Raw genomic sequence first — 7,715 nt, 5'->3', positions numbered from 1 at the left:
TCTTCTATTCCACTCTTGTTGAAGTTTCTGTTCTACAAAGTCCAAATTCAGATGTCCGTCGGGTAAAGTTTCCAGACTAGAGACCATGACCTCCCATTTTTGATCAAATGAAGATAACAGTATATAGACCATCTGAATGTCACTATGATGCACTCCTCTATCTTGCAGCTCAGCATTTAATCTACAAAATTCAGCCAGATGCTCTGTCATAGTCACTTCATCTGTAAAACGCATCTGATAAAGTTTCCGTGCTAAACACAGCCTGCTCCCAGCAGTTTGCTGCACATGAGCGGCTCTGAGCTTCTCCCACATCTGATTAGCTGTCGGCTCATTACTCACCAGCAACAGTTGAGAATCAGACAGCCCCAGAGTAATAAAAGCCTTCGCTTTCTCATCTTTCTTCAACCACGCTGCTGAAGGAGCTGCCGGAGGGGGGTTTTCTACAACATCATTCAAATCTTCTTTAATCAGAACTGCTCTCATTCTCCATTTCCAGCTGGAGTAGTTTACAGCATTCAGCCTCTCCATCGGCATCCCGGATGACAGGTTTACAGCCATGTTGTCCACTCTTACTTGCCTCTTACTTGCACTTTGTTTCTCTCTGCAATAACGTCACGTCAACGACTCTCGAACCCGTTACCTTGTATGATAAGCTGGGCCCATAACCCCTGTTGCGTGTGCGTGTATAGATCATACAAGGATGGAATCCAAGAGTCGCATAGAACAGGAATAAGCCAGGCCAGGCAAGTTTCTTGTAAGAGTCTTTACTAGGCAAAGACATTAGACACAGTTCTCTTCACAGACAACTTTTCCCCCACACTGCGCTTTTCCAAGCATCCCACCTTATCAGGCTTCCCAGCCAGCTACTGACCTTGGCAAATTGGCGCTCTGTTCTCACAGCTTAACCCTTCTGCTTCAGGTTTCACTCTCTTTGCTAAAAAACCATGTCTGTGAGTCTCACAGCCTGCTTCACTGACCAACAGGGACAGAAATGCAACCTCAAGTGATAAGGAACTTCATTCGCACAACCCAAAATTCCAAATCATGCCACTTTACACTGTTTTGCAACTGTTTATACTTGTTGTTATGGTTATTGGATTTTAAATGGCTTTATTTCTTGTTGTGAGCTGCCTTGGTTTCCAACCCTACCTCACAGGGTTGTTGGAAACACTCCATACACGTGTACACACACACACACTACAGATGTATAAATGCATACAGCCCATATAATAGTTTATTGTCAAACCAGTTGGTCATTGCAGAAAAATCAGTATTAGTTTTTAAAAAATCAGTATTAGTTTCCTACAGAATAAAAACTGCAATACCTAAGTAAGCCCTGCCTACTTGCTTTAAAATAGGACTGGAGAAGGGGACAGAAAGAGTTAGAACACAAACACAATTCTTTTTTACATTCACTCCAAAGTCCCATTGATTTTCAGCACATTCATAACCATGTCTACTCAAAAGTAAGTCCTATTGAATTCAATGGGATTTACTCTGGGCATATGGGATTAGCATTTCTTTTACAAAATCAAGTATTGGGAAGGTTTTCAAAACACTGCCCAGGATCTGACTCCTGCACACAAGAGGGAAAAAAACTGAAATGTATATACTTACTCAATTTATGAGATTTTCAGATAAACAGGGGGGGAAACCACCATTTTCTGGCATTCGAATGAGGTTTTCTAGACACTGCCTCAGGTCAACCAAATGCAACCCTGGCTTCACTGATTGGCTGCAATCTTGAACGGGCGGGGTTAAAGCTACGAAGTGCTATACAGTACTGTTTAAAGAAAGATTTAACAGTTGGGGGCAGCTGACGTTTTTATGTATATCTCGAGAACCGGACCACCTAGAAACTTAATGTTTTAATTAAAGCTGAGAATCCAGGCCACCTAAGGGGCTAAACGAGTGCTGGGTGGCATGCAAGAATCCAGGTAAAACCTAGCTAACCAGGCAATATGGCAACCCTATTTATAGGACACCTGCTGTAGATGTCCTTGACAGCACTCACGTAAGCCCCATTCCACACATCCGTAGCGACAACAGTAGACATACTAGCTGGGACAGCAACCGCATTCTCCCACAACAAAGTATATTGCTGACAAAGTGCAGCATCCCTACAAAACTACCACCAACTTAGCACTCATATACTGGTTTTAATTGTTTGCCATGTTCCATGTATATTATGTTGTAATCCTTACATCAGTCCTTTAAGGGAGGTCAGTATCCTCTTAAGTTCTCCATGCTGCAGTGCAGATGGGAAGCGCTGAAGGTAAGAAATCTGATTTTAGTTTTTTCATCATTCTAGAAAAATACGGCCAATTTGCAGAATTTTCATCAAATATTCTCCATTTGTGTGTGTGTGTGGTTGGGTGGGGGGCTTTCCACAATCCTTCAGAGGCATGCTAGGTTTTTGTGGCCAAGCCACTTGGTGCGAAACGCTGGCCAGGTTGCCATCACAGTCATTGCCACCACTGCTTACAGTGGAAGCAGCAACAGCAGCAGGAAAACAAAAACTCCTTAGGGGAAAAAGAGACGGTGTGCTACTGCTACTGCTAGTGGGGAGTCCCACCCCTGAGAGACTGCTGGAGAATTTCTCCACCCCCTGGATAAATTCAGTGAACTGTTCCCCCCCCCTTTTCTCTGCCCATACACGGGATGGAGAAATTCAGGAGGCCATTTGTGCATAGTTCCAGTTTATAGGGAAATAGAAACATAGGAAGCGGCCTTGAAATGGAAATGGACTGCCTTCAAGTCAATTCCAATTTATGTTGACCCTATGAACAGGGTTTTCATGGTAAGCGGTATTCAGAGGGGGTTTACCATTGTCTTCCTCTGAGGCTGAGAGGCAGTGAGTGGCCCAATGTCACCCAGTGAGCTTCGTGGCTGTGTGGGGATTCGAACCCTGGTCTCCCAGGTCATAGTCCAACACCTTAGCCACTACACCACACTGGCTCTCAGGAAGCAGCCTTATACTGAGTCAAACAATCGGTCCAGCTAGCTCAGTATTGTCTACACTGACTGGCAGCAGCTCTCTGGGATTTCAGACAGAGTTCTTTCCCTCCCTTTCTGCAGATGCCAAGGACTGATTCTCCTTCTAAGCAGATTCTCTTCTGCTGAGCTACTGCCCTTTCCCAAACAGCAGGATTCAAACCAGGGATTTCCTTATTCATAGTCCAATCTCTTATAGTGCAATCTTATACACAGGGGTGTGGTCATCCAGGGACTGAGGAGGTCTTAGACCCCTTACATTTTTGGGAACAGGGTCCCAGCAGGGTCCCTATGTCTCCATCATCCTATGAGTCAATCAGCATGAAAGGAGAGTGTGTTAGCCACTGAGAAGAGTGTTCTAACATGCTACCTTATACTTTCCTGTTCATTTGGAGCCAATCAGAGTGAAACGAGATGAGTCAGCCACTGAGAAGACTGTTCTCAGCAGCTCTCTGTCCTTTCATGCTTATTGGCTTATAGGGATGTCTGCATTAACAAGGATCTCATTCTCAACCCAGCAGTAAAAAAGAAAAAAAAAAGATGGCAGAAGGTTTCACTGCAACTATCATGAAGGAACTCTGCACTTTTGAATTTGCCACTACACTACTGCTTATACATGCCTACTCAGAAGTAAGACCTGTTTAGTTCAAGAGCACTTCCTCTCAGGCAGGGATGATCTGTCAATTTCTGTTCTCTCAGTTTTTCTAATTTTTCTAATCTTCAATTCTCCACATTTCTGCAGCAATTTGCATTTTTTTAAAAAAAATCCTCATGAAAATTCTTCAGCATTTTAGTGTGAATTTCTCCTAATACATTTTTGAATGCAGTTTTGACTAATGTACACATTTTTGCAAGCTATTTATCCTAATATAATGTATTTTATGTTATTTTCACCAGTGTATTCATTTTGTGCACACTTTCCACTAATACAAGCATTTCTTGGTTGGCGAACTGCATCACAAAAGTCGGATACATGTGAAATTCGAAGGATGGCTGTGTTTCAGCTCTCATGTTTTCAGAAAGGGCAAATTTGATAAATTCAGATTTAAATGCAACCTAAATCGAATTTCTCCCCCCATCTCTCCACCCAAGTACATCTGCACAGGATTGCACTGCTCCCAACGGGCCATTACCCAATGAAAAACTGAGTGGATCCCATGGAACAAATGGCAAATAATTAGGCATGCATTGTGCTATAACCTGGATTATCTAGAAAGGTGCTTCTTTACCCCAACAGAGTAAAGTGGATGGTCCCGCACTTGCATGAATCACCGGCTAATCTGTCTGCAGTTTTTTATACTGATCAATTTGTCTGCTTCCCTGGCTTAGATGATGCCTTAAAGGGGGGGGGTCATCTCGAGGGACGACGCACCAGAACATCTCTGCAGGGTGTTCAGCAGTAGCCTTCTGCAAATGCAAGCCATTAACATGACAGCACATCTGATCTCGACAGGGCAGAACTGCCGTCATCTCTTGCTCCCGTCTTCCCACCTGGGAACACCTGCTTTTAACTGGCAGCAGCCAACGCCTGGTGCATTGGGATTCAAAAGCTTAGCAGGCCGTGCTCTTCACAGGGGCTGCAGAAATCTAAGTGCTGTGACTAAAATAGAATAGTGAGATAAATTGTGCAGCATTGGCCAAATGGCACATACCTTTAATTCTGAACAAGAGCTGCTGAAACTTGCAGATGTCATTGGTTTAGAGCAGAAACAGGGTGTACATCAGCCAGCATCAAAGATTATGTGGATTCAAGACCTACTGGACTTGAAGCAGGATTTTTAAAAATTAGGCCATACAACACTAGAACTAATTTACCACAGTGGCTGCACCTCTGATTCAAGAACTACCAGTGACTTCACTGTAGGCACATGGAGGGACAGCCTCTCATGCACTCTCGACAGCTTCAATTCTATATTGGAGCAGTCAGAAACCAGTGGGCCAAATTGGTCTCCCCTTAAAGTTGCCAACCCAGCAGATGTGACTGCCCCCAGTGGTAATTCTTGAATTTTGGACCTCATCTGGTTGTTCTTACAGAAGTACATATACATCTGGTTAAAATGAGGTGTACAAAAGTAACCACAATATATGCTCTTAATATAGCTTAATGAGATGAATGGTGGTTGGTTCTGAAGGACACACACACAATCCCTGTGATTCTGGATATAAAGAGAGCCAGCTAAAGAGGTCAAACTGACTGGACAAATTTGTCAACAGGGTCCCTTTTATTGGGAGGATGGGTCTTTGCGTGACTAAAGAAATGTATAGGCTTTTTTTGCCATAGGAACAAATGGTTGGCTATCCTTCTGGAACAGGGCATGTCTTTTAAATTTTACCTTTGTACAGTTAGGTAGTTTTTACACACATTTGCACACCACTCTCCATCCAGGCAAGGAAGAAGCAAGTTCAGAGGTCAAGGATCCGTTCCAGGCTGGCAAGAAGGGTGTGAGGCAAGACTGGTGAGAGGTGTGGCTTGAGGAGACTTCCAACAGCCAAACAGAGAGGCCCTCAGACTTGAGGTTCCCACCTGTGGTAAATAAATGCAAATGTTACAAAATGCCACAAGCCACTAGTGACCTCCTTCCAAGGAAGCAGCCCCTGAGTACATACTGTGCCTCTGTAACTGTCATTGCTGGAAGAATTGGGGCAAGTGTAGCAAGCTCCTACATAAACAAACAAACAACTTAGGCTCAAATATATCCAAGAACAGACCTTTGGATCTTTGCTGTAAAGTTTGCCTTTTCACACTGAAACCTCCCCTCGTTAACACTTGAAAATGGGGCCCCTATAACCCTGAGCCCCAAAACAAAACAAATAAAACAGCATAGGCCCAGTGGCAGTTGGCAACAGGGCTGGCCAACAGGCCCACCAGCAAGAGTCACTTGGGGCTTTGTCATCTCCTTTCCCAGGGGAGCCCTCCAGCAAAACAACTTGCTGGCCAAGAGGTTGATGGTTTTCATATACGGGATGCTGCTCCTTGAAATGGGAGCAAAGAAAGCTATTAGGAAACCTATGTGAGTGCCAAGTTTGCTGCAGTATAGATTAAACTATTTATTTACCCATGTTGTTTTTAAGCATTGCTTCCTGACCTGGGATGTGGAGGTGATGGGAGGGTGGTCCAAGAAACCAGCATTTCCTAAGAGATACATATGCACAGGTTTTAAAAGCCTTGACATGCACAGTCTTTTTTTCTTTTTTTTTAAAGCACTAGAAGCAACCCTGTGGTAACATAGTAAAAAGCGGACCTGGCAGCCCAAGATATACACAAGGCAGTAAAATATTACACCTCTTCTAGGACTCAGCATAATCAAAGGGCAGGAAAGAAATAAACCCTTGACAAAAGGCCAAATGTGAAAGTCAAATGGTTTAGCAATAAAATGCCCCAGCACTACAGCAAAACTCTGTGTAACCTCCTCTCTAGCGCTCCATTTGAATCCTTTCTGCTATTCAGCATACAAGACAGTTCCCTTTTTCCCACAGTGTCCATCAGGTGGTTTTGCTGCACAGCTGACATTTTAATGGTGTGTAACATTCTCACACCTGAGATCAAGTTCCTTCAAAATGAACTTCATGCAGCGGTTGGAATGGGACTTCTTCAGTGCAAAAGGTGCAATTACAACTTTACAGTAGTCTGAAAATTGCTGCATGATGTTCCCAGCAGGAATTAGGTGACCAGTGGTGACCAGGCAGCAGCACAGACTGCCAGATTCAGAAAGCTATTAAAATACAGAAGCACCACTTAGCACAGAAAGAAAATCTGGCTCTTCTGCTGTCCTGAAATTCTTAAATAACCACTCTGCATTTAAAATGAAATTCTTTAAAGATCTTCCCTAATCCTTTTTTTTAAGTGTATATATAGTAGCTCTGGGTGCAGACCAGGGGCTGATATGACCAGAGTCCCAACTCAGTATCAACAAATGAAGATGTTTAAATGCTATGAAGAGCATTTTACACTTCAGAGTTTTTTTGTAGTTTAGGCAGCAGAGGGTCTAACTATCGGGCAGCGGTGAAGGGATGTTCATGCCGCTGCATAAATGTGGCCAAATAAATACTCCACTTAGAGATCATCATACACAGACTTGAGTTTTTACTGGTTACAGACTTTTTACTTAGATGTAAGTAGGACTGTCCAGGCTATGGATGGGGGAGAAATCCAGTTCAGTTTCCATTTAAAGGTGAACTTACCTAATTTGCACTACAGGAAACAATGTGCAAATTGAAATGCAGCCATCCCTTGCAATTCGCACTTCTCCAAATTTTGCAATTCACTTCTCCAACCAAGTAACAAGTATAAAAATGCATATATTATTGTAAAGTGTGCATAAAATCCATATATTCATGAAACTAATTTACAAAAATGCATTATATCGAAGGAAATTGCTTGCAAAAATGTGCATATTAGATTAGGAGAAACTCACAGTAAAATGCTGATGAATTTGCATGTTTTTGTTGTTATGTGCCTTCAAGTCAATTACAACTTATGGCGACCCTATGAATCAGTGACTTCCAATAGCATCTGTTGTAAACCACCCTGTTCAGATCTTGTAAGTTCAGGTTTGTGGGACCAATCCATCTCTTGTTGGTCTTCCTCTTTTTCTACTCCCTTCTGTGTTTCCCAGCATTATTGTCTTTTCTGGTGAATTGTGTCTGCTCATTATGTGTCCAAAGTATGATAACCTCAGTTTCATCATTTTAGCTGCTAGTGATAGTTCGGGTTTAATTTG

The 7,715-nt window shown here is 42.9% G+C and overlaps 1 long non-coding RNA gene across 1 annotated transcript; it reads right to left on the bottom strand.

The window, feature by feature from the left end:
• Window positions 1-4,697: 4,697 nt before the first annotated feature.
• On the bottom strand, window positions 4,698-6,465 carry LOC133378082 (uncharacterized). The gene is made up of 3 exons (XR_009760847.1): window positions 6,237-6,465; window positions 6,051-6,127; window positions 4,698-5,518 (listed from the first exon to the last, which is right to left on the bottom strand). It is a non-coding gene; the product is annotated as an uncharacterized LOC133378082 (long non-coding RNA).
• Window positions 6,466-7,715: the final 1,250 nt, after the last annotated feature.

Source organism: Rhineura floridana, chromosome 2 (genome assembly GCF_030035675.1).
Source record: "Rhineura floridana isolate rRhiFlo1 chromosome 2, rRhiFlo1.hap2, whole genome shotgun sequence".
NCBI lineage: Eukaryota > Metazoa > Chordata > Lepidosauria > Squamata > Rhineuridae > Rhineura > Rhineura floridana.
Note: the sequence above shows the minus strand (reverse complement) of the source record. Positions and strands in the feature narration are given on the sequence as shown.